Here is a 26,189-nt window from a genome sequence, read left to right as displayed (position 1 = left end):
GTTTTGCTCCTACAAGGATGTGTCTTTGCCATTCCAAAGTAACAGCAAAACATATTTACGAGCCCCTGTGCTGCCCTTTCCCTCTCTGCTGATCACTGTACCCGGCTGCCTGCCTGCTTTCATGCTCTCTTCTCTCTGCACAACTCATTCCTCAGGACAGAAAATACACTTTATTTCTTGATCCTGCAGCGCCTTTTGGAGTGCTGGGGAAAAAAGCACTCCCTTAGCATGGGAATTGCCCAGGCAGAGAGAACAGACTTTTGTCCTAAGTGCTCAGGATGGCCACAATTGAAGACTTAGGAAAAAAAAGGCCAAGAAACGCTATAATGGAACAATTAGGGTCTAAGCCACCCAGAGATTACTGTTTTCCTCCTTCCAAGGTGTATAGCAGTTGCCATATGTCCTTGAACAGGAAGGTTCACAGATTACATATTGTCCTTAAATTCCTGCCTGCTGTAGCTGTGGGTGTTTCCCTAAGCCTCATGAGTGTCGGAGCCTCTTCTGGGCTTACATCCTCCACATACAGTTGGCAACTCCTACAGGCTAGTTATGCACTACAGTAAGAGGTATTCCCATTACAAACCCCTTTTGTTTTTATTCTTCGGGAGAAATAGAAATGTATTTGCATTATTTTTAATTCAGTTTGAGGGAATTGGTGGGGTTTACTTTTTGGGAGGGGTGTGCTTTTTTTTTTTTTTTCTCCTAATGCTGTTGCCTAGATGGTGCTAAATCCTCTCCTGAGGGATATCGAACACATGTTCCCCATCATGTGTGCAGGCAGACAGATGTTACAGGAATGTGTAAGGAAAGCTGGCACTCAGGGCCAGCTAGAGCAGCAGGGCAGTTGCACATAAACTCCTTGTGTGGATGATCCTGCCCCATGTGGAGGGGATCTGTACATTAATCAAAACTGTCAGGGTCCTGACAGGCCTTAATTGCCCGGATCTCATCCCACCCACACCCTCTGCCCAGGGGCTCCATTTAAGCTCAGCCTGGGCTACTCATTGCCTTCCTGAGCTGTGGGTCTGTCTTTAACCGTGTCTCTGGCCTCATCTCCTGACCTCAGACCTATACTGCAGCAGTGTCTTCAGGCCTGTCTCTTGTCGCTCCTGATGGTACTCCCTGTATGTACCCTGAGCCTGGTTCACTACTTTGCTATGTCTGGGCCCTATTACCAGTACCCACCTCTGCTTAGGTGCTTGCTTAGGACTATGCCTTGGCCAGTGAAGACACTGCCTCAGCTGGGATCACCCTTGGCTATGATCCAGTGCCAGAACTTGTCATGGCTTATCTTCAGCAGCAGCCTCTACAAGATGATGAATTTTTGTTTTGGAAGGCCAGGTAATGGACTCACAATTTTATTCAGAGGTTTCTAGTCAGCTAAGGATGGCTGGCTTTCTTTTAAAAAAGAATTTCGGACTAGTCCTCGGTTTCCATTCCTTTTTGCTCTTCCAGTTTGTTACCTCTAGCCTGGAGGTGCTGATGGGCAGAAATCACAGTCTAGGCTGCTGTGGACACTGGTCAGTAGTGTAATGCTTTGCACTCTGACCAGTAAACACAGAAATCCCCCCTGACTGCTCAGATCCTGCCTTCAGCTTCCCCAGTTAACTGTAGGGCTTTTTAATGCAAGAACACCTATCCGGAAGAAACAGATCTTATCTTTCAAAAACACTGGCTGAATTTCTAACCTGTTCAGTACTTTTTTTGACTAACCCATAGTTTATTAAGTAATTGACTCCTCGAAAGTACCAGGTAGTCTTAACTCAGCCCAGCTCTCTTTGCATTTGATCTAAATGTCTATGTTCTGATATATTAGAAATGAGCAAGCAAGATGTCCTCTGCAGTCAGGAAAGTGTCATGCATACCTGTTACAAGAAAGAAGTAGTAATTGTTATTAGAGCTCACTATATGTGAAGCAAAAGGAAGTGTACCAGTGTTATTTTTCTTGAAAAGTTTTGAATTTGGTCCTCAGGGCCTTATTTATCACTTAGAAATATTTGCGTGCCTATTGGGATTTCATCAGAACACTTGCAAATCTCCAAAGTTTCCTGAATTCTCGCAGAGGAGGCTGTTCTGTTTCAGGTGTAAGCTGTTTTGTTGTTCTGTGCTCATGTTTGCCCTCTAAGCAGGGAAATGTTCAGTGCAAACATCCCATGCAGCTGTTAGAAAGCTGCATTTGTACTGTGCTGGGAAGCATGGTGGGATGCGGCAGGGTGGAGGGGGAGGTCACCATGCAGGCTGTTCTCACCTGCCACTTGCTCTCGTTTGGGTCAGATGTGCTCTTCAGTCTGAATGCACCTCTGCATTCTGATGCACTGAGTATCTGAAATACCATCGATGAATTATGCAGGGGAAGAGAAAGCGCGCTTGTGGCAGGTATCTCTGCATACATGTGTGTACACATGCATGCACACACTAACCCTGACACCTCCTTGAAATCCCTGAGTGTTTGTGTACCTCCAAACTTGAATGTGTGCTTCCCACTCTGTGGGCAGCTGCTGCCAAATGCCCAGCTCGTGTTTTGTTTTATGAATCCCTTGCTTCTGTGAGGCTTTATTATTATTATTTGAGCTAAAATGGATCCATAACCTTGTGGGACAAGGACATCGGCCTAGCTGGCAGTGTACATGGTTTCTCGTGCTCTCCCTCCCCTCCACAATTACTCTTCATGCAGCACAGAATATAAAACATTTCAGCAAAATATGACTGCCCCTCATTCAACAGGAGGTCACCAAGGTTTGGGCTAGCACAAGAAAAAGAAAGCCCAGGGAAAGAGCTGCTGCTTTTTGATTTACGTGCTGGCTGGGCAAATGGAGAGACTGCTGAGTGGAAGGAAGGTACTACAGGAGCTGCTAATTGAGTAATCGCAGCTCAGAGCTGCAGAGAAGGTGGCAGGAGCAGGCAAGGGAGGCCTTCTTTTCTGGCTGGCAGGAGTTCTTTTCTCGCCACGGGTTTGAGAACAACAGGACAGGTATATGTGTCTGGTTTTTGACATCGCACAGCACAATTGCTGTGCCTCTGCCATAGCCAAGTCTGTCCCTGTGTTTGCCTCTTCTCCTCATGTTTCTCTTCAAACCCTTTTCATACATGGAAAGTTTAATGTACTACTACTGTGTCTGAGTAGACAAACTTTCCTTGGCTCTGTGTCCAGCCCTTGGTACAAAGAGTTGGGAAGGTGAACAGCCTGTCTTCTCTCTGTGCTGGGTGTTGGATGCTTGTCATGAGCATGCGCTTATGCCCGGTCCATCATCCTTTCTGTTCACACCTGGACACTGGGGGGTTTTGAGGCTGAATTCAGCAAGAGCCAAAACTACTCCTTCCTGCAGCTGAGTGCAAGATACTGCAACTGTTAGGGTTGTGCAAGGTGGATACCAGAGGCATCTCCTGGTATGGCGGGGCTCAGCCAGGGAGCTGCTGTTCCTTGTGCCTGCCTCTCACCACACTGAGCTGGCAGCTGCTGAACTCTCTGCCTGAATGTAAATTTCAGGTACATGTTCCAAATTGCAGCCAAACTGCACATAATTTCCTACTGATGGCAATTACCCACTCTCCACATGCTGAATCATACGCCTGATCCCAGGACCACCCTGGAGCTCGGACAGCTGCAACTAGAGAGGCAGTTTGTGGGCAAGACCTGAGCCCATTTCACTTTTGTTTGTCAGTTTTTCTGAACTCCTCCAGTCTGGCATAATCGTTCCCCTGTTCTGAATACCATCCCTCCACCTCCTCCATGGATGAGCAGATATTCTTGTGATCCACTCGTGTTTTTCTCCCACTCAGGAGAAAGGCCGTTACTGCACGAGTCAGAGCAATTGTTTCTGGCTGTGAGGGATGTTTGGAGGGGGAGGCCAGGCAGAGTCCCTCCAGCATCACTAGAGGTCTCTCTTTATCTGTATGTGCTTGTCTGCAGGGTAATAGGAGAAAAATACACTTGCTCAGAATAATTTCTTCATCTGCTTCTTGACATGTCACAGCCCTGTAGAGCATGCAAGCCCAGGGAAGTCACAGGGCTGAATTCTCCCTGGCTCAGTTTCTCTGGATGTCAACTGATTGAAAATGTCTCTGTCTGGGATCAGCCTTCTGCTGCTCAGCTCTTCCAAGCTCCCATCTCTTCCCAGCACCCTTGTCAGCACTTCAGGGCTCTGCAGCTGGGTGGCATCGAAAGCCCTTTGCCCTCGGTCAGCCCCAGCAGGCTCAAGAAGTGATTTGCCAGGACCATAATCTGAGCTTTCTAGGATCTAGTGAAGAGCTGGTCCTCTCCTGACTCCTCATGCTCTGGACAGGCTGTCCAGATGGCTCTCATGCAATGGGTCTCAGCTTGCCCCTGTATGCCTATGCCTCTCCAATTCCTGTGCGCTTGATGGATGCTGCAAAATCCTCCAGCAAAAAGCATCAGCAGCAAAATATTGATGCTGCTTTGAAGCTGAGAGCAGTGGAAGGAGGGAAATTGTGTGAATGGTGCTAAGATTTTTGGATGATTGGTTGTCCACTCTCCCACATCTCACTTCATTGTAGCACTGGTGAACCACATCCTGAAGGTAAATTTTCCTTTGCAGGCTACCTGGAGCACAAGACCTGCTCAAGGGGCTGGGGTATCCACATTTATGGCAAACACTTTGTTCTGAACACTGTGGCTTGTTTTCCATGTGCTGTTTGGTGACAGGTAATGAGCCACAGCCTGGTGAGTCCAGAGACCAGCACTTCCCTTTGATGTGAGGGCCTGGGCCCAGCCCTGTGGTGAATGAAGCTTCAGTTGTTTTCTCAGCACAGGAAGGAAAGTTTGCTTCTGTGCTGTGTTTTCTCTTCCATATGTAGTGGTGTGCAGCAGCCATCACCATGGTGCAGCCAATATATCAGCATTAGGACCCCTCCAGCCATTCTGAAGGGTGGTTTTGTGCAGGCCAGGAGTTACCCAGCCTGTAACCAGGCTGCTACCAGGGACACGCCAGAAGCACTGTGGGAGTGGACAAATGGGCTTCATGTGGCTTCCATCTCAACCCTGCTGTGTGTTGAGCTTGCATGTCCCCTGAGTAAAATCACTAGTAGCAGGGGTGAAGGGTGTGCTGCAGCTTTTCCTAGCTCTGCCCAGCCCTTTTGCTCAGCTTCTTGTGAAAGTTCTTCTTTATTTTCTTCTCTTCTGACTTTTTTTTAAGGTGAGAAATAGATGAAATGTTTGTGCTTAAATAAGGCACTGGCAGGATGAGGTAGACTGCAAAGCCAGGCTGTCCCTCGGAGCTCTATCAGTGCTACCACAGTCTCCTCTGACCTGTTGTCCGCTGGCTTAGCCCTCTTCACTGACACAGACTTGCAGCTCTGAAAGCCCAGACTAGCAGCCTTGCTGGCAACCTCCAACTTGACCTGTAGCACCTTGGTGGCAGTGATTCAGCAAGGCGAGCCATGGGGATCTGGAAATCTATTTCTGGCGGTAAGTGAACTTTGGAGAATCACTGCTAAGGCCTGGAAAGGTGGAAGTACTCTAGAAAGAGGTGGTGCAGTCTGTTTTTGTGTAGCTAGAGACACCGATTCTGGTATGCTACTGGCATTTTGGAAGCGTTTTAGATTAGATTCTTATCTTGTTTTCCATTCTAACTGCTACCTCTGATATATCCTTGCTAACCTTCCATTGAGCAAAAGACATGGCATATGAGTGAATTGGGAAACATGAAGAAACAGTATGCCTGCAGCTTCGTTGTGGTGACTTCTGAGCCAGGAAGTCACTGGCTGAAGAAGGCTAGTTCATTCATCTGTTGTTTAATTTTTTTACTATCTGCTCCACTGCTCTAGTGTCTTGTGCTGTACTAAACATCAGCAAAACCAGTGAGATTGTAATATCCCCTACCACTTACATTTTCTAAGAGCTGACAGATGCCAGTAATTACTAAAGGCAGACATACCTCAGTCTAGTTCTTCATAGTGAGATCCTGCCAACTGCTTCTCTGGGATGCACATGAATTGATTATTTTGTTCTACTCCTTTGGCAAATTTGCTAAATTGCCTAATGCTATCTTTGTATCTTGCTCTGGGCTTTTCTGTGAGGAGCACTGAAAGGTGAGATAGAGTTAGGTGTTCCTGAATGCTGGAATCCTGTGAGTGTGTGAGTTCTTTGTGGCCTGATTATGACAGTGAGGCAGAAACCTGCCTTAATCCACTGAAGAGGTGGAGAAATGATGCAGTAACTGAGCACAGCTCCTCTGTGCTTGCTCCTGGAAAGGTGAGATGCAGTGGATGAGATTTGGTCTTGCTGGGTCTCTGCAGCCCAGAGAACTGCTCTGATTTGGTAGCAGAACAGATGTTGGGATGTGCTACTCTCATTTGTCCTTCTGATAGATTTTTCCCTTGTATAATCTCAGTTTGAGGGAGCTCAAAAGGAGGAAAATGCTTCCCGGGCAACTTTTCTTCCACATACATATAGCCTCAGTCAGGTCAGCATTGGACACATTTGCAGAACCAGTCAGCTTAGTAAAGTCTAAGAACATAAACTAGATCAGGAGAGGAGGGGGATGCTTTGTTTTACCAGAACAGGAAGTGTGCACAGAGGCCACTGTGTAATAGCCAGTTCAAACATAAAAGAACCACTGGCATGTCAGTCATGTCAGATGGTATCCTTCACTGTCCTGTGAATCCCAGACTTGGTGTTTGGCTATAGTACGCATGGCGAAAGAGTCAGTGTTTGGGATACAGAGATCCTCTGAATTTGGTGCTTGGGAAATGGACAGCTTCCCCAAAGGGGAGAAACCAGTACGTTAACTGAGATCCAAAACCCAGAAGGGGTGGACATGAGCGATGTGCCATCTCAGTTCTTTTCAAGATGTTGCACTGATATGTAAAACTTGAAATACATTTATCCTGTGACCTCCCATCCATCAGGGAACTGGAAAAATTGAGCAGATACATTGGGTGCTGGTGGAGGAGAGGATTCTCACCCACAGACCAAGCATTTGCCTTCCTTTACCTGCTTTCAGTGCAGTGTGGTTTATGTACAGATGTGTTAATATACCTGTTATGCATGAAAGAAGCAGAAAGAGTGACACCAGCTGCTGCTGCTGGTTTCAGTGGGATTTAGTGTGTCTAAAAGCCTGGCTGTGGATACATTTAACCCTACTGTGCTGTGTCCTTGCATCTTAGAGATTACTGTACATGTTTGCAGGCACACAGGCAATTATCTGCCTTCATTTCTCTGTGTGCTCGTGTGTTGGTAGGTACCTCAGTCTGTCCATGCACCCGTGTCTCTGCCTGCGGGTACAGTACAGTGCCATAACCAGGAATGTTGTGGAGCCGAAGCCGCTGTAGTAATTACAGCAGATGAACTGCTCTGCTTGAGGGTTGCTGTCCACACCAGACTGCAAGGCAGACAGCCTGGCTTCACCACTGAAGTCTATTCATTTTAATAAGAGGGACACCCTGTGTTATTAAGAAGAGTGTTTATTACTGTCGCTGCACGCTGACAGCAGCTTCCATCATCGTTAAAAGGCAGATGTGGGGGAGGAGGGTAGGGAGTGGTGTGCTCCTGTCTCAGAGTGTAAGACCCAGCTGGTGAGGAGGCTGGGGGCTTCAGGGCTTCCCCCTTGGCCCAGAGGGAAGTTGCCAGTGGAGAAAAAGCCTTCAGGAAGGATGAAGTGTCTGGCCCTGGTCACTCTCATCTCCAGGTCCCAGCCTAGATGAAGTCTGTTCTGTGTGAGAGGCAACCACCTCTGCCTCCTGTTGTGCCCCAGGGGCTGGGGGCTTCAGGCAGAGGTGGGCAACCTGAGGAGGGTAGCAACAGTGGGCACTTGCTGGGGGAGGAGGGTACAAGATATGCGTAGGATGCTGGTGTGACTGCTTGGTCCAAGAGCAGGTCTCAGCACTTCTCCCTCTCATTTAGTGGTGGCAGCAGCACTGAGCTGAATGGCTTGTACAACCCTGTCTGGAGCTGTATAGCTTGTACAACCCTGTCTGGAGCTGTATGGCTTGTACAACCCTGTCGTTCTTGGACATGTGCAGGGATATCTTGATGTACAAGATATCCCTTGCTCAGGGAAAGGCATAAGCAGACCTTCACCCATCACTGTCTAGGCACACCTCTCATTTTAGCAAATGGCATGTCTTATAAATGAGAAGATACCCTGCCACAATGCTGCGAGTTTGTAGGTCTCAGGGAAGTGTAGCAGGACATGGTCAAGAGGTGATGCTTATGCACAGCACGAACAGCCAACATTAGTAGCTGGCTTTGTTGATGTTTCACTGTGCAAATGAGACCTGAAGTCTAGAGGAGCCGCTGCCAGTGCAGGACAGGATGGGAACACAGCACCAGTGTAAAAGGTCTGCACAGTGCTTTCCCACTCTGCACCCAATACTTTCACATTTCTGAGCACCTGAGACATGGTGGTTCCCAGATATGTTTATGGAGCCAAATCCCTCCTGGTTACTAGGATTCACTTTTCTTGTGTTCAGTCAGGAAAAACTACCCTCACACCTGGAAAGGGGCTTCATTACTTTGTTCCCTGACGCACAAGGGAAAGCCATCAAAGTTGCTAGCTTTCAGCTGAAGAGCTACAGTTTCAGATACTACTTTCAGTTTTCAAACAAATGAAAGAAAATATTCTTAAAATTTCCCTGTCTTCCTCCCAGGTGTTGCCCTCTCCCTAATTTCCCCTCCAGTATATTCAAAAGCCCACAGTTCTTCTCTCTGGGCTTCCTTTTCCTTTCTACTCCTTCTGGGTTAAAGTTCCTGACTTCTCTTCTCTGAAGATGAAGTACTAGGGAAGTTACAGCACTACTGGGGACATCAGCTCTTCTTTGCCACTCTCCCTCCTGAGAAATATATGGATGAGGGGAACAAGATGACCTGTAGACACCCTGCATAGTGACTGTCATAGAATGGACTTGATGATCCAGATGGATCTTTATGGTGCCCTTTGTCCTCTACTGTACCCATCATAGCAGGTGTTAGTGCAACACACTCCTTCTTGGCCCTCTATAAAAGTAAAAGGTTTCTGCAGTCCGATGAGGAGCAATTTTTTCACAGCAGAGGTGCGATGGAGGAGTGTTCCTTGGTGGAAACTCCAGATGTCCTCTAATGGGAGCAGCTGACTGATGTACCAGTGATTTCACCCTACCAAGCAACAGGTAAGTGCGAGGGAGTAGGTGAAAAGGAGATATGTGTCAGGGGAGTCTGCTGGTGAGCAGAGGCCTGGTGGGAAGTTTGAGAGAATGTGCCAGTTAGGGAGAAGCCTGTGTCCTGAGCCAGTGGTGGGTGCTCTGATGTTCAAATCCTACTGCAGCCATGCTTGGTAGAGATGTAGAATGATCCTTGTTCTGTGTGACTTAGTGCCTTGCTGACTGCAGAAGCTTATGCTGGTCAGATGCCTCTGGTGGCTAGGGACAGCTCTGGCTGCTCCCCTGGCCCTAGCCCACCTCGTTGAGGCTCTCCAGCTATATGTGACATTAAGGCTCCTCTAGGTCTTGGCAGGTTTCACAAGGTTGATTGGGACCAGTGTGTGTCACTCTCAGCCACTGCCTCATCACCATAACTCTGGGCTGAATAACAAGAGGCCGAGAATCTGCTAATGCAGGCCCCAGCAGAGTGCCCCATCACTCTCTTTTATTCGTACTGGAGATTTATGCTGCCTATCTCCCTTCCCTTTGTCCACCAGCCGGGCCCTATAAGTCATGTCCCTGGGCTGACAGGTCACGTGTCTTGTGCCGCTGCCCTGTCAGAGTGACTGATGCCAGGTGGTGATTAAAAGAGAGGAGGGGTGAGAGGTCAGCAGCAGGCAGCATGATGCGAGCGGAGGTATGTAATTATCACTCCTGTGACATACTGCTGGGGGCTTTCATGGATCGTCACCCAGGCTGGAGGTGGGGAGGGTGGTGCTGGAGCAGGGAGGGGGAGTGGATGGACACAGGGCAAGAGTGGGCAGTGGGGTTATGGGAGGCAGGGGTTTTCTGTTTCTGAGAGAAACTAGAAAGTGTAAAGCTGAGGCTCTTCCCCAAACTGGACTTGTAGCCTGCAGAAAGACAGAAAGGGCATTTGGAAAGTTGCCAGGATCAGGAAGCAGCCCTCTGTCTGGAGAGGCTTTTGGCCACTTAAAAATGTTTTAAGGTCCCTCTGCAACTGTATCCCAACACTGACAACACAACACCGAACAGAGTGCCTTCAGACATTCAAAAATCATACGTGAGTGTGCTTTGTTGGGAGTGATTTGATGGAGAAACTGGCAGGCTCAGTAACCCAGTGTCCTGTGCTGACACTGCCCATTTCCTTCTGCAACTCCCCTGTCTGGAGTCTTGTGGACAAGATGAGGCTGCCTGGGTAAAAAGTGTCCCAGATGCAGGCTATACCTTTGAATGTCCCCTTTGAGCCCCAAGGTAGAGATGGAATCTTTAGCAAAGCAAATAATGAGGAAAAAGTAGATGAAGACAGACTGAGAGTTACATATCTGTCCTGGAGAGGAGGACTTCAGATGGAACAGGAGAACAGCTATCATATAGGCATATAAATGACAGAAATAATTTAGATACTGACAATGGCAAGATTAAGAATGCTATCTGGCAGAAAGGGGCTGGAGAGGCTAAAATGATGTTGAGAATTGTCTTAGCAGTGAGCATAGTCCTGAGTCAGGCTACTGAGCTTTGGGATAAGAAGTGAGGAAAGAGTTCACTGTTTCTGTCTCTAGTCTGACTTAGATAACTCCAGGGTATTAGAGCTTTCCTATGGATTCTGTTTGTGCCTTCCTAAGGTTCTGTTGCTTAAACTTGAATTTCTAGTTTTGTCATCTTGTAACTGGGAACCACTTCATTAAGGTGTTCCCTAGGCTAGGACTGAGAGCTCCCAACCTCTGAGAGTATACATGGAAGTACTTTCAGTTCCCATGTCTTCAGTGACTCAAACTGTCTTGGTGAGCCACAGAATAGCGTGGGCATCTCTCACTATAGACAAGCCCAAAGTTTAGTATTAGGATCTTGGACTATGCATGGGAAGATGGTAAAGAACATACAGTACTGTGCTGTCATGCCCTCAGAATCGAGAGATGCAGGAATGCCCCTGCAGAGTAGGCAAGTGGTCAATATCCACCCTCTAACAGTGGCTGTCATCAGTGTGTCACAGGGAGATTCATGAAACAGGCAGATGTGCCCCATCGCTAAGGTCTTCCCCTAAACTTTTGTAGTTGGAGGACGGTGATGTGGACAGCTGTACTTAGTGCCATTTTGAGCTTTTGACTAGTGGTTTTTGACAGTACAGGGAACGACAGCTCTTCATGCTTGGGGGTGAATATGTACATCAGAGTTGCTCCATTTGTCTCTCAGAGGCAGAGATGGGACTTCTTGATGAAGTTCCATAGGCCAGGAATAATTTATGTTTAGAGAAAAAATATCACGGAATGATCTAGAGTAAATATTATTCATGCAGTCTGAATTAAAGGATAAGTGTATTCTAAACATTGTCTTTCTCACCAGCTCTGGACGGAACTACTGTCACACCTCATTGAACCTCAGAACTTAATGTTTCATTAAATTACCTAAATTTAGAAAGAATCACAAAACTCAGCAATATCTGCAGCAGGTAATCTTCAGTCTCCAAATTATGCATCTTTGCCTTTCATGCGGAGGAAAGGACACATTCCTTCAGATTCTCAGCAATATCATGGTACATGTATAGTTGCTCTTCTTTCTGCTTCATTTCATCATAGCCATGCTGGGAGGCATAGACAGGACTTAGTTAGTGCCTTGTATTATTATCATTCATAAGCTCGTGTGACTGCACTATAGAATTGCAGCTAGGAGTTTATTTCTGTAAGGGACTATGATTATGGGTAGTCTCTGTCACATTAGCAGAGTATTGTCAAAGTATTTGCAGATTCAGAGAAAATACAGAAAGAAGGAATGCTGAAAATTCACCTAATCCAGCCAAAATATGATTCCTTCCAAATGCTTACCTAACTTGGTCTTTCTAAACAAATTATTTCTAGACTTTACCACATATACAGCTAAAAAGTTCTTTGAACTTTCTAAATCTTCATTAATACAGTTTAAGGCTACAATTTCTTCTACTTTCCAAAGACCCTGCCTCTTCAAAGCAGCCTGCTATGAATTTGAAGACTGCCATCATCTCTTCCAGTCTTCTTTTTCTCTAGACTAAACAAACCTGGTTACAGCCTTTTCCATGCAGGCCAGGTTTCCTAGATCTCTGATCATTCTTGCTTAACTTCCTGTGGCCTTCCGGCTTGTCTGCTTTTCTTCTTGAGCCTCAGTGTCCAGTGAGGAACAAGAGCCAAAAAGTCCACCACAGACCTTATTAACAGTAAGGAGAGGACAAGGATTAGTTCTTGTGCCTTACAGGCTGTTCTCTTGTTTGTACAGCCCAGTACATTGTTTGCCTTTTCACAATAGCTTGGCATGTGGATTGGTCTTCAACCTGTGAACCACTGTTTCATCATGTATCTATTTCTGTAGTGCTGCTACCTACCTGGTTCTTCTCCAGCCCCATGATTGTGAAGCTGAATACTCAGGCTCAGGTGTACTGGAGGGAATATGCTAAGGGAGCTTTAGCCCATCTCCTTTATCACTTTCAAGTGCACCATGCTTGTGGTATGTTCTGAGCTGAGGCAATATGGCTCTGCAAGTCTCTCACCGAGAGAGACGCATTTGTTTGTGTTATTCCTACCTGATGGCTAAGTGTGGTGCTGGGGTGCCTCTGCTTCCTTTCTTCCAGACATTTTCTTCAATTTGTCAAGGTCATTTTGTATCCTCTGCCCATCCTAAAATGTCCATTCAATTGCTTCCAGCTTAAGTAACCTGTAAATTTATAAGCAAAGCTTCTGCTACAGTAAAACCTATGTTGATGGGTGACCATCCCCTGGAAAAGAGGAAAATATACCTTACTGGAAATTATCTCAGATGTTATTGAAAATTAGAAGGGTGGGAATTGGAAACTGAAAAGGATTAACCTAACCAGTGTATTGTCCACTGAGTCACCTTCTGTTTCCTGATGCTGGAACAGTTGCCTTTTTCAGTGTGGCTTAAAGAAATCTTGTCACTTTAAAGTACTAGGGACTGAAACTGAATGGGATTGGGAAATGAGAGACCATGAGTGACACAGAGTAGAAAGCTACTTGGGTTAAAAAGAGCTGTGTAAATACATCCAAGATCTTTTGCAACTATTAACTGTAATTAAAAATAGAATTCCTTTCCCTTGTGCTCCTTTTCTAAAAGGATTACAGGTAGTGACATTGGCAGGAAATGTTTGATGAACCGGAAATTTTAAATCAAGGAGGAGTTCCAGATGGAAAATCTGAGTATTTGTGTTGGAAACCTGGGTTGTAGGGCTGATCTAGTATATTACAGCATATGGACTAAAAATAGCTCTTCCACACCAAACAAGTAAGATGTAATCTCACACACCAAGTGCAAAATCCTTTTTTCTTTTGTCTTCAAGCCCAGATTCATGCCTCAAAACCATTTGGTGAATTTCAAACAGCAAATACACTTGAGAGAATTCAACTCGAACAAACAACCCATCAGTGGAGAAATAGGTTAAATTTGTCAGATAGAATATTTGCTAAATATTCCTCACTTTGCTTTACAGGGGACTGGAAAGGACAAGCCAAAACAGCTGTTCCTAGTCTTTGCACAAAAGATGTTTCCTTGAAGAAGGCATTAGGAGTCTCTTGTTCTGGAACAGAAAAGACAAGCAGAAGGGAAAATTTACTGATGTTGAGCTCTGGCAATGGTGATGGGAAGCAAAAGGATATGGTGGTAAACAGGGACTGGATGAGGATAGGCAGGGAGAATAAGAGCAACAGATAGGAGTGGGAGACACTAGAGGAGTGGGGAGCGTGGGGGAGGAGCTGAGAGTGAGCCAGGAGAAGACAGCGTGACTGTGTCTGATCTACACTGACGACTACCAATGTTAACTGTCACCTCTCATCTCCAAACTAAATCACGCCTGGAATTGGAGGCAGCAAGGAGCTGATAGAGTCAGCCTTAGAGAGCCGACAAGTCAATCAGAGCGGAGATGCGTGGAGAGACACCAGCTTTGTAGGGCTCGGTGCCTTCATTCATCGTGGGATTTACACCTGTCAGACTCCTAGCGGGGGGAGCATGCTGGGACTTACTTTGGCACCACTTAAAATGGGACAACAGACACATTACTGCAATCACCCTCTGCTCTCCCGTCCTCTGGAGGGTGTGTTTTATATTACAGCAGCTCAGCTGACTTTGCGAGTTGAATTTGAAGTTGAACACGCCTCCTGCTATGGGGGAAAGGACTGCCTGCGTTTCAGCACCTAGAGGGTTACTCCCCATGGAACTGCAATGCCCCAGACCAAAGTGGGAGGAAGGGCTGTGCAGGGCAGGGGGAGATAATGGGGTAACTGTTTGCTAATCAAAAGGCTTCAGGAGCTATGTAGGTTGTGCAAACCTATCTCATTTTCTGAGTCTGTCATGATATTTATTAGAAGAGGTCAGTGGAGGCCAGAATAAGAGATCAGCCTCTGTGTCTTCTACTCAGCTCTTCTCAAATACCTGCAGTGCTCCATAAAGACTCTCTTCTCCTTTCAGAAGAGCCCCCAGATCAGAACTCTTCCCTGCTGGCTAAATCCTGGGTACCAAAGCTTGTGATACAGGCTTTGAGCTGCCTGATCTCTTAATCCAGCTGTGTGTATTCATTTGAAACTGAAAGCAGCTCCTTTTTGTCGTCTGCTTCTCAGCATTAACTTCTCTTTGATGTAATTCTTGCTTCCGATGCTCTCTCCCTTCATGGGGAAGATTAGTGTGAAATTGGCCTGCTTCTCCAGAGACTGCAGTGTTAAGCCTCCAACACTTGGTCTTTATTGGAAATCCTTAACCCACATCGAGAAGAGGGGGAGGGAAGGAAAGGAAAATGTAAGAGTTCCAGACTTGACTCAGCCAGGGCTCTGTTGCCTCCTTTCCCTTCAATGTTTTGAGAATGGGAAGCATGGATACTGAAGGAGGTAGGGGTGTGCTCTGAGCGATGCAGGTATTTTAAAGCAGAGACTACGATGCCATCCTACTTCTAGGCATATATCCTCTCAGGCTGAGAAGAGAGGACAGCAGTGCAGGAGTAGTCAAAGGGGGCTGTGAGCATGCAAATAGTATGCCCAGGCTGGTCAGAGTGATGGGTTTTGGGAATTAAGCCACTGCTAATCTGCTTCGAGGAAGTACACTTGGAGGTGGATTTCCTGTGCCCGTGTGGTGGGGTTGAAGAGCAGGAGGCAGAAGTTCCCTCTTCTTGGAAAGGATGTGCCTGCAGGACTTCTTTTACTTCATTTGCAGTTTTTCCACAGTAGAAGACTGATGGGCTCAGCAGGGAGAAACTTCAGTGAGCTCCAGTACTTCAGTTCCTGAGTATCTATGCTTTGGCAAGTTGCTTGTGACAGTCTATCTTCCCCACAGTGCCAAGACAACATCCCTTGCTCTGCCTTTCACCCTGCTTTTTGCTTCTGCCTCCCCTCCACATGGCTGCTCTCTGCTTGTCTTCCATCATCCCACTACTACATGTACTTCTCTACTTCACCAACCACTTCCACCAGCCCTTGGACCTGCTCCTGCTCCTTCCTCCTCCATCAGCCTCTGCTGCCCCCACTGTTCTTCCTGGTGGCTCTTCCCTACTCCCCACACCATCAAGTCCTGACGTTTGCCACACTACCACCGCACCATCCCCTCCTGCTTGGTCCTGCTCCATTGCCCTCCCCACAAACACATGGTGCCATTATCTAAGGAAGGGCCTTGAGCACCCCCTTGGTTTAGCCTTGTGCTTCCTCTTGCTTAGTAGCCCCCCTCCCTTAGCCAGGTCTGCAAATCACTCCTTCCTATGTCAGCCAGCAAATTGGTTTATCCTCCCCCCATCCCAGCTTTCATTACCTTGCCGAAATGAAGCGATATCTCCTCGGCGGAGGCTTCCCGTCGCTGCAGCCAGTACCCAAATCATGAGAGCTGGCATAATAAATGAAGACAAAGTGCCGGCGGCCTGGGCCATCTCTCCCACTGCGCCACTAGCCGCTGCCAGCTTCATTATTCGCTTAAGTTGCCGGAGAAAATTACTTAACCCTGACCCGTGTATTAGGGCCCTGTATTAATGCTGCGACAGGCGTCTCTTACAGCAAAGAACAATTTATTAGAGCCGAAACAGGCTGCTTTTCTCTGTCATTTTTCCAATCTGAGCTTTGAACACACATCATTAAACTTGTCTGACTCTCTCCCCTTCTCCATCATTCCTTTTTTATTTTTTTAAACAGAAAGTGCTGTGGAGAATAGAGATTGTTCTGAACTCACTGAGAGCCTCGGACTTTGCCCCCTCCTTTCTCCCCCTATGCTCTTTCCTCAAAACACAGTCCATGTCTCCATCTCTCTCTGTCTAATTCACCCTTACTCTCCTCTTTTTGTAGTCACATTTCTGTTTTTCAAACTCTTCCTCCTAAAATTCTCTCATATTCTCTGCTTATTTGCCTGTCCCTCTTTGTATAGGTGTCACACTCTCTTTCACTCCATGAGTTTGGCTAATCTTACTTCTTTGTCTGGGCCAAACTGGAGAAAATATGCTGGAAAATACATGTTCTCTATGTCAGAATAGAGTCTATCACACCTTGCCCTGCTCTGGGATTTCCTGGGATACCAGAGATCATCAGAGCACAGAGTTGCCCTATGAACACATTTTCTGCACTATCATCCTCATCCCATTGTCTTCAAGGGCTGCACCTAACCACTGTTGTGGCCTCTACATCACTCAGCAGTGCCCAAGCAGTGTGAGCACCAGGAAGGGTTTCAGAGACTGGCTCTATGTGTGTGAGGGAGCTTTCTTCTTACTTGATGAAATATTTCCGAATGCTTTGGTGAGGTTCAGTTATGCTCTCTTCTTTAAAACTGACTCCAGTCATTAAGCTGACACTGCACAGCCTGGGATGTGTTGAGCTGGAGGTTGACCATACCATGTCTCCCCTTTTCTATTTTCTGATGGGCTGCAGAGAGAGAGTGAAAGAAAGAGTATGAGAAGCAAATGTACAAGTTCTTCCTCAGACCTAAATGCTGAAACCTTACAAAGATGGTGGCAGAATACTGTCTAAGGAAGAAAAGAGCTAGTAGTAGAGGCGTTTGCAAATGCCTGATCATTTTTGGTTTGAGATGCAAGGCCTAGACTTCCCCACTTGAAGGTAATCTGGGCTATTTGAGTGCAAAACAGTAGCTCAGACCGGCTATCCAAAGCTGAAGGCTGCCAGTTTACAGCAATCTCAGTGGAGTCTCATCTGTTTAAGGCTTGGAGAGAGGGCATTTGTGTTCAACTGCCCAGGATTGAGTGCTTAGTCCCTGGGTCAGACTGGCTATTGTGCTATTGTAGTTTGTCTCCAGAACCTCTCTAGCCAGAGGTCAGATTAGCTGAGGGGCTGTCATTAAGCCTGTGTTGGCTTTATTAACAATTTTATTAAACCAGAGCTACCTATTAATCAAGAGGAAGATTCTTTATTAATTAGTTGACTGGTGATACTAGAAATTCAAGGCTAAGCCTTTAGCATCTTTGGAAGAAGGTGGCATGAGAAGATGGCATGCCCCAAATTTCAATATACAAGATATGTATTGCAGATATTCTTCTCCATTTTCATTTTGCTGCTGATTTGCACAAGAAAACAGCAAGAAATGGATACTTTGTTAGAGAAAAGGCTAAATATACAGACTTTCACAAATCATTCTGGCTTCAAAGATTTCTAACTCTGGTTCTGGACCTACTCTTAACTGTCTATTATGGCCCTGCTCTTTGCCAATAATTTTCTCATGGGAATAAGTGAATGAAGAGAACTTCCTAAGGATTGAATGGATCTTGGTGACCACTGTGCCCTCCAGCTAGCTTTACAAGAGACCATATATTCCTGGACGTGTCCTCTATTTGTCAGCAATGAAACTTGGTGCTAAATGGGAGGCCTTGCCTTGTGTGGAGGGTCTGCTTCTCTCTGCTTCTGTCTGGATCTCCCTGAAGAGCTGGAGATTACTTGAGCTCAACACATGGTCACGGGTAGATGGGATTAGGCTAAGAAGGGGTAGGAGATCTGCCTGGTTTGGGAGTTGGGAGAGATTGTCTGTGCTGCTGTATGCAGAACTCCATACACTGTGAAAGTGAGCACTTCTGTCAGCCTTCACGGTCTCCTGCATGATCTAGATGAGAAAAATTTCTGTTTTCACATCAATTTATTGTGAGTATCTTCCTGAACTGAGTTTTCTGAGCCTGTAGAGTGGGACAATCTGCCCTTCATCTTGAGCCTAGAGGAAAGGCTTTTGTCAAAGGAAGAGGAGAGTTCAGACCCCATAATTTTTTTTAATCTGCTGGTGCTCAGTCAACACTTTGACTTCTCTGCTGCAGCTTTTCTCTTCAATATGGACTTTGCCAAAGACCCTTTCTCATCTCAAACCAGGATTTTTGACATTCTTAAGTACGTCACTGGCAATAGACTAACAACAAAAAAATCATAATCATTAAAGCATTAACTAATATTAACTATGGGACTAATAGGTTATATTATTCTAATTTAGTAGAATATTATCTTCCTGTCCACTCCAAATTTGTCTGGGATGCCAAATGTTTATATTAGAAAGAGAATGAAAATTAAAGTGATGGGATTTTTTTTTCATAGAATCATTCACATGCTAGGTGGGAGTTCAACATTTTATCCTAGTCCCATCCCCTAGAGTTTATGTGAGCAGGATGAATTTTCAAGGCTGCTTACCTTCACAAAGAGGGAGAAAGTTATTTCTAGCAATGTCAGGAATCAAGGGGATTCTGTAGCTATTTGTCAGGGGAGTGATTGTGAGCTGAAGGACAGCAAATTCATGAAGACATAAACATGGTACATGAGATGGCTTGGGGGCTGGTGGGCTGTGTCACAGCAGTGATACCTCTAAAACAGGCAAAATATCTTGAGACACACATGGAAAGAATGGTGCAAAAGCTGGATCAGAGTACAGTCTGACGTAGTTTTCCTGCACTTGTACATTGTTTCTGTAAGTGAGTCATCAGGGGTCCTAGGCCACTTATTGAGGGATCAGCTAATGAGAGACACTCTGAATAGCCATGCATGACCTCCTTGTGTAGCTGTGAGAGAGGCCAACAGTTGTGCATCTTCTTCTTTGGCCAACAGGGAAGGGCCAGCTCCAGTAGGCTTTTGTTTATGAGTGTGCAGGCTCTGCCACCACATAGAGCATCTCTCCAGCCACTAAAACTGATGATCATTGGAACTTCTTAATTGCTTTTTCCTCAGATGTGGGTAGGGGGTCGGTCAGTGGGACTGACATGGAGGAGCGGGGTGGAGGAGATGGCAATGAGGGTGAGAGGGGATGGTTGGCTGGTGCGGCTGCCCTTCTGCTGGGAGTCCCTCCCGAATTCCCTGCCACTCTCCTGCTCAGCCTGATAGCTCCTCCAAGTTCTCTAATCACCTTCTTGCTGTAATGAGCCTCTCATCTCACTGATGGAAATCAGGGTATTTGGTTATGAAAGGGACACTGTTAATAACACGATCTCTCTCTTCCCCACTCCATCCCCCACTACCCCCCCCAGCCCCCCTTCCAGCTCTCTACACAATTCTCTCAATTAACGATAGGCAGAAATTAATTTTTCCCCTGGACTGAAACAATTGCTTGGCGGAGGATTGCCAGCTCGGCTCCAGATAGGGACCTTTCCCAGCAGAGCCCAGAGAAAGGAGGAGAGACCGAGGCGATAAGCAGGGCCCTATCAGCAGCCACAGGACGCAGTAATACAAATGTTATCCTTAGAAATGTATTTAAAGAGGATATGTTTATAATTCGAAGGGGACTGTCAGAACTGCTCCCCTCCCCCTCCCCACAGATCCATGCTGCTGCCTTGTTCCTTACTGTGAAGTGCTCTCAACCCTTCAAAAGGGAGGCAATGTCAGCACCAAAGGCTCCCCTGGCCACAGCATGAGGTAGGAGGAGGGTGTGCCTGGGTCCCGTGCTGGGAATGGCTGTGGAAAGCGACAGCACCCAGCTGGCAAAAGCCAGGAAAGGCAGCGAGCAGGATCTGCTCAAGGGGCAGGGCTTGCAGCAGTTCTACTTGGGTCTTGAGCAACAAGAGGCAAGGAGCTGGCAAGTACACTGTGCTGAAAGAAAGCAGTGGTAGGAGGAAGGAGCAAGTACGTGGAGATAAGGGAGGAGAGCCATAGCTGTAGGTTCGTCTGGAGGGCAGGGAGAGCTTAAGTGCAGCCTGAGGCAGGGATCAGGTTGCTGTTGCATGTGATTCAGAAAATGCTGTCCTCTTGGTTGCTTTCTAAAGCTACACATTTATGGATCCCGTATGCATATTAGCTCCATGTTTAAAAATAAGCCATCTGGGCCACCCTAACCTACAGGTGCCAGTCAACAAGTGCGCTCCTGGCTGAAACACCCAGCCCAGTTCACATACCCAGAGCACCTTCACCTCCCCTTCAAATAAGGAAAGGCATTCTGGGAACCCCTGCCTGCCCACTTTATGTAGACTTGTGGCATGCCCTGCAGCTCTATATAAGATCTGCTGCTCTTCTTCTTTGCACTAGTTGATCTCACTGCAACAAACAGGCAGATTATCAGAAGATGCAGGGACAGTGGAAGAGGAACAAGAGAGTCTGTGGAGGACTTTCAGGAAGCAAAACCTGCAATCATTATAACGGCAAAAGACATAATTCCAGCCTCCTCGAGGCTTCACCTGTCCTTGTGTGTGATCCCTACACTTGGCTGTGTTGGGTTGCTTTGAGGCCTATAGATTTTGAAAGACCGCTTGTTCTTGCTGAGGGCAAGCTACCACTCAGTTCCTGCCCAACGTCATTAACATCCACAATGTTCCAGCCCTCACCAGCATCATTGGTACCATCCTGTAATTCATTTAGTGGTTCTTTAATTCCTGCTTTGCTTGCCCTCTGTTTATCTTTTTATTTAGTTCCTGCTTCCAAGTTACAGCATTAACATTCTTCTTGCTGTATTTAAATGTCTTTTCCATAGAAGAATCCAAGTAAAGCCAATTTAATTTTTAAAATGTCTTTCTGGAGGAACTCTGCATATGTGACACCTTGTCTCTTGCCTGTCTCAGTAATAATCATGTTTGTATTATGTTGCCTCACACCTATATTTAGTGTATTCTTCACAGCAATCAAGAGTTTGACTTGGCCATATCAGCAGGAGTGGCACCTTGTCACAAGTCTCAGCCATGTATCCCACACATGGTCATTGCTCAGCTGACTACTAGAGGTGTTGGAGTCCCTGTGAATCCTCACTGAGGTAGGATCTGCATTGCTACTCAGTACTCAGCACACAATACTGGCAGGAGGGTTCATACCTACCAGGTTTCACAAACCTTCTGGTTCCACTCACTTCAACTCACTCAGTCTCTACCATGCAGACTTTGTCCATCCACTGCTGGATGTGTGAAGGCAGGTACCAGGCCTGGAAGGTGCAGAGCATCTAGTGGGGCAGTACTCTTGGAGGAGATGATTTGGTAGACCCTGCTGGCCTGACAGTACAGGGGAGCAGTGTTAGACCAGAGAATTTCTGATTCAGTGAGTCTAAAGAAAAGATTCATGTTTTAAAATACAACATCAATTTGTTGCTGTTAAGCCTGAAAACCTCTTCCATTTGCTGTGTACAAGTGAGGTCTTTTGGCCCCATGTAGAGGTGCTGTGGGAAAACAATAAATCCAGCCCACATTTAATAGGGGTAGCTTGACCCACTGTGAGATTAAAATACAACATTTACAGATAGGCCAGCCCCACTTTTGGTATTACTTCAAGTTCATAGCCTATTCTTTCAGACATCTCCCCACGGTGTATTAGGGACACTGGAAATTAAGCACAGGTCTGTCACAGAACGTTGAAATACAGGTTATCCCTAATTATTGGGACTATAAGGAATCCGCTAAGTCCATACTAAATGAATACCAAAGATGCAAACAATAGCAGCAGATTGCTCAGAGGAACATAAATGTAGCCCTGAGTTTCACTGCACCCTCAAACACAGCTGAGAACTGGAGCATATTAGGCAAACACCACCTGATGCTTGTAAAACAGTAACCAGAAATAAACAGACCTGCTCTGTCCCACAGCCTTTGGCAGGAGTCCTGATATTGGGCCAAGAAAGGAGCTTTGACTGTAGAGAAAAAAGTACTTACTGCCATGGTCTGTAAAAGAATGCAGACAGGATATCTGCCCTGCAAATGACACCAAAGAAGTGAAAACACCAAATTTCATTTTTTTTTTCCTGTCTCTCTCCACTCCTGCTCTGACTCCCTCAGCAGTTTGGTTTCTCCACCCACTCCCAGCACTGCCAGACAACTGCCTCAGACCAGCACACATCGATACTGGTGGTGTTGGAGTAATGTCTGTCAAAGGAGCATGTGGTGACTCATTCTTCCAGGGCCATGGGAGTCACTAATTTGAACTGTTACTGGCTTCTTTGGCAACATCCATGGAATGACACCGGAATGTAAAGCTAGGATGGGACCCACTGTGTAAGGGAAGGACACAGAGCTGTCTCTGCAATTGACTGATTAACTTGAGCTCCTGCATTGAAGTTCCTGGGTTCTCCGCATGTCATTTGTTCCCTTCCCTCAGCATCTCTCACTGCTGCCTACCTGACAATCCTCAGTGAGGTTGTGAAGCCACTTATTCTGGTGACAGTGGCATTCCTCCCTTTTTTCCTCATATTTGTTAATAGTAAAATATTCTTAATTCATAGTGGTATGCCCAGTTACTCAGAAAGGGCTACCACTAGATCCACTGCTAAAGCTACCACTAGATCAGTTGAATGGCCTTTACTAACAGGATTTCCCATGAAGCCAGTGGTACAAAACACCAGGAAAAGAAGCTTGAGCTCTGTAAGCATGTTTGGATTGTGGCACTGTCCTCTCTGTGTTCTTGGGGCTGGTGTTCACTGATTGTTACCTCACACACACACAGCCAGAGCCTCCATGAGAAGCTCCTCCCCTCCCTGCCCATTTCACCCAGCTTTTGTCACTGAGCCTGCCTGCTGTCACTCATCTCACACAGATGCCCACAGATGTGGACTGGCACCTCCAGATGGGAGCAATCCAAGGCAGGCTGCAATTGAAGGCAGACTGTACCAGCTGCCAGGGAGAGGAACCAGGGAGGGCCTTGTCATCTGCAGAGCCTCCCAGATGCCATTTCTGTCCACATTCAGGTGCTGTTTAAGCTTGGACAGTGTTGAGAAACTGGGCTTTGAAGGTGTCCAAGGGACCGTTCTTACAAGGCAAGTAGATACAGCCAGTCACACCAAGACACTGGTGAGTGTTTGGCAAAGACATGCAGAGACGGTCTCTCCCTCTGGCCCACATATACTTGTTTCTGGTAAGAGCTGGATGTCTGAGACAAGGTACATCCCACCACACCCACACAGCTTGACTAAACTGAGAGTCCAAGACTTTCCAATGGGCAACTCGCAACTTGACAGCCAAAGTCTTCAGAAACTCCTTCCGGGTGGTGGGGCAGGAGGGAAGCATGGCAGTACAGCCTTGTCCATCGTGCATTTCTCCCTCCCTCCCTTTCAGCCCTGTCCTTTCTCAATACCCAGGAAAGATTAACTCCTCTTCGCACACCAGAGAAAGTTATTATCATTAATGAAGAATTAAAAGGGAGTGATTAATAAGGGCCCTTATCTGGCCATGAGGAGGAGGCTGGACAATGGGAGGAAGATGGAGAAAATGAAAAACAATAAATACGAAGCGTAAAAGGAGGCGAGCGCTGCTCCCACTTGTTAGATCGCAGCTGCATCTCCTGAGGGGGGAAGGCTCCAAATTGCTAATTACTGCCTCTGAAAAGACCTCGCTCTGATATGTTTTCTGCTGAAAGGTTCCCATTAATGAAGCAGCGATGATGCCGTTTCCCTTTGACTTGCCTTCAATTCCCTCCCTGAGCTTCCTCCCAAGCCGGGAACAATGAGGCCCTGGGAGCTGGCGGCTCCCACAGGCCTTTCGGAGACTAGGCCGGGGGCAGCCGAGTGAGGGGAGCCGAGCCGGCTGTGAAATATGGAGGGGGGAGATAAGGCAAAGACAGAGGAAAGAGGCTCACTCCCAGGAGCCCAGGGAAAATTTGCAGTTATTATGAAGGAGATGAGACAGATTAAAAGCCCTTGTGTTCTGCGCTGCCCTTTTATTTAGTGGCTTCATCTCTGAGATGAAAGAAGTTGGAAATGACTTTCTCCGCATTTTGCTGCAAGAAGCTTCACGGCACATTTTTTGACTTTATTCCTCCCTTTGTCTCTTGTCCCCTTTCTGTCTCTCTTTTTCCTTTTAACCCCTGGAAGGTTTTGCTGAGAAGTGCCATGGGACCAGGCAGAGCATTTGCTGGGGTAGAGCAATGACCCTGCTGCTCTCCCTGTCCTACTGGGCCATACGGCTCCTGCTGCTCACCGGAGAGGGAGCTAGGAGAAGGCACTGCCGGATGAGCGGCCAGCATCCAGCTGACCTTCCTCTCCTGCTCACCTCCGAAACATCCCTCACCACTAACACCTCCTCTCCTGCCTCCAGGCCCAGCAACAGTTCAGCACAGGTGACCACAGCCTCTGGGCAGGAAAAAATCCCTGTCTTTACAAAGCCTAGTGACAGCTAACAATCCATCCGGGATAAGAGTTTTGAACATTTTGTATCCCTGGAGCATTTCACGAGCCAAACTAGTGCTGAGGAGGTGGGCCAGTTCCCATTGTCCATGCAGGCAACCTGCAAGTACACAGGGAGTAAACAATTTGCCCGGAACACAGGATGAAGTTGAATGCAGGCAAGGATTCAAAATTTACTGTTGCTGGCCCATGTCAGGGAGAGCCTTGTAATACTGGACAGAAATACCATAAACTGCTCAAAACCAGATTACCCCAACTGTCTCATTATGTTTCTTAACTCCTATTCCCAGTTTTCTGATGTTTCCCTGTATACATCACAGCTCCTCTGCTGCACCTTCTTAGTTTTTGGAACTTTTGTAATTGTAAGAGCACTTTCATCCTGTCTCTTGCTTTTGCTCTATCTCTCTCCCAGAAAATCAGCCCTGTGCATCAGTCTGTTGTCTTTACTCAGGCCAAATGTTGACATCTGCTGAAATTTGGGTTGGAGTGTTGAAAATGAGGAAAAAAAAATGGACAGGTGAAGTACAATTCATACCAGTTGCAGAACAGTTTGCTGACCTACAGAAACAGCATAGAACTAGTTGGGAAAATGAGGGGAAAATTAGAGTGGGCATCTGCTGCCATCTCCCCAGGACATCTGAACACAGGATTTCTTGTACACAATTGTTTGTGTGGTTTGTTATCCTGCCTGGAACGGCAGCCAGTACCGATTACTTGAAATGAAGGGGTAAGCTCTGAAGTGGATGTTTACAAAATAACCTTCCCATCAGGGGAGTTTCTTTCTAACCCATACATTTTGTAGCTGTTTTATATCCTGAAGCATGAAAAAGGATTGCAGCGGTGAAACAGGATTAGATTTTAGGAGGGATTTGCTCTCAGATCTGAGAGTAAAAAGAAAACCCCTGTATTGGCAATAGGAAACTGGCAAGGAAAACAAAATACTGCCAGCAAGTAAGGTGAGTTACTGCCACAGAAAGGGTTAAAAAAGACAAAAGGACAGAATTTTACAGGCAAATTGGTGCACAGAAAATAACTTTAATCAAGTCAGATCTTGGAAATGGGATAAAAATTATCTACCTAATGACTATTTTTCTTCTTTTAATATTTCCTTTCCAAGGAAATTTGTCAGATAAATAAAAGGTAATGAAAATGTTAACATGACAGCTCGGAAGAACGAACGTAGAGGACTGGTTAGATAAACAGCATGTAGAAAACTCAGTAACGCTAAAGGAAGCTTTTCCTATTGGGGTGTAGGAATCAACGGCAAACTCAAGGATTCGGCTATTTTTGAAGTATGTTGACAAACTAGGGAGTGCGCCAGAGGACTGAGGAAAAGCAAGTGCTTTGCCAGTATTTTGCGGGGCGAGGTCGGGGGAGCAGGGAGGAAGCAGTGATCTTGGCAATTATCACCCTTTTAGAATTACTTGTGATCCTGGCAACACGGTGGAATAGGGGGGGGGGGGGGGGGGGGGGAAGAAAAAATGCAAAGGATAAGAGATTTATGAGCAATAAGCAGCAGCATACATTTATAGAGAACAAATCACATTGAGACAAATCTGATTACTTTCTCTTGATTGGATTTACAAAATTAGTGA

The 26,189-nt window shown here is 46.4% G+C and overlaps 1 protein-coding gene across 3 annotated transcripts in view; it reads left to right on the top strand.

Moving 5' to 3' along the window:
• The first annotated feature begins 16,725 nt into the window (after nt 1-16,725).
• The window catches only part of GPATCH2L (G-patch domain containing 2 like), a 45,393-nt gene continuing 35,929 nt past the window's right edge, over nt 16,726-26,189 (top strand). For 2 of the 3 annotated variants that reach the window (XM_027637870.1, XM_027637863.1), the window contains exon 1: nt 16,726-16,742. The gene's annotated coding sequence lies outside the window, so the exon portion shown is untranslated. The remainder of the gene's footprint in view (nt 16,743-26,189) is intronic. The other variant, XM_027637869.1, reaches the window with a different exon arrangement.

This window comes from Corapipo altera, unplaced genomic scaffold (genome assembly GCF_003945725.1).
Source record: "Corapipo altera isolate COAL_440 unplaced genomic scaffold, ASM394572v1 23, whole genome shotgun sequence".
Taxonomy (NCBI): domain Eukaryota; kingdom Metazoa; phylum Chordata; class Aves; order Passeriformes; family Pipridae; genus Corapipo; species Corapipo altera.
Note: the sequence above shows the minus strand (reverse complement) of the source record. Positions and strands in the feature narration are given on the sequence as shown.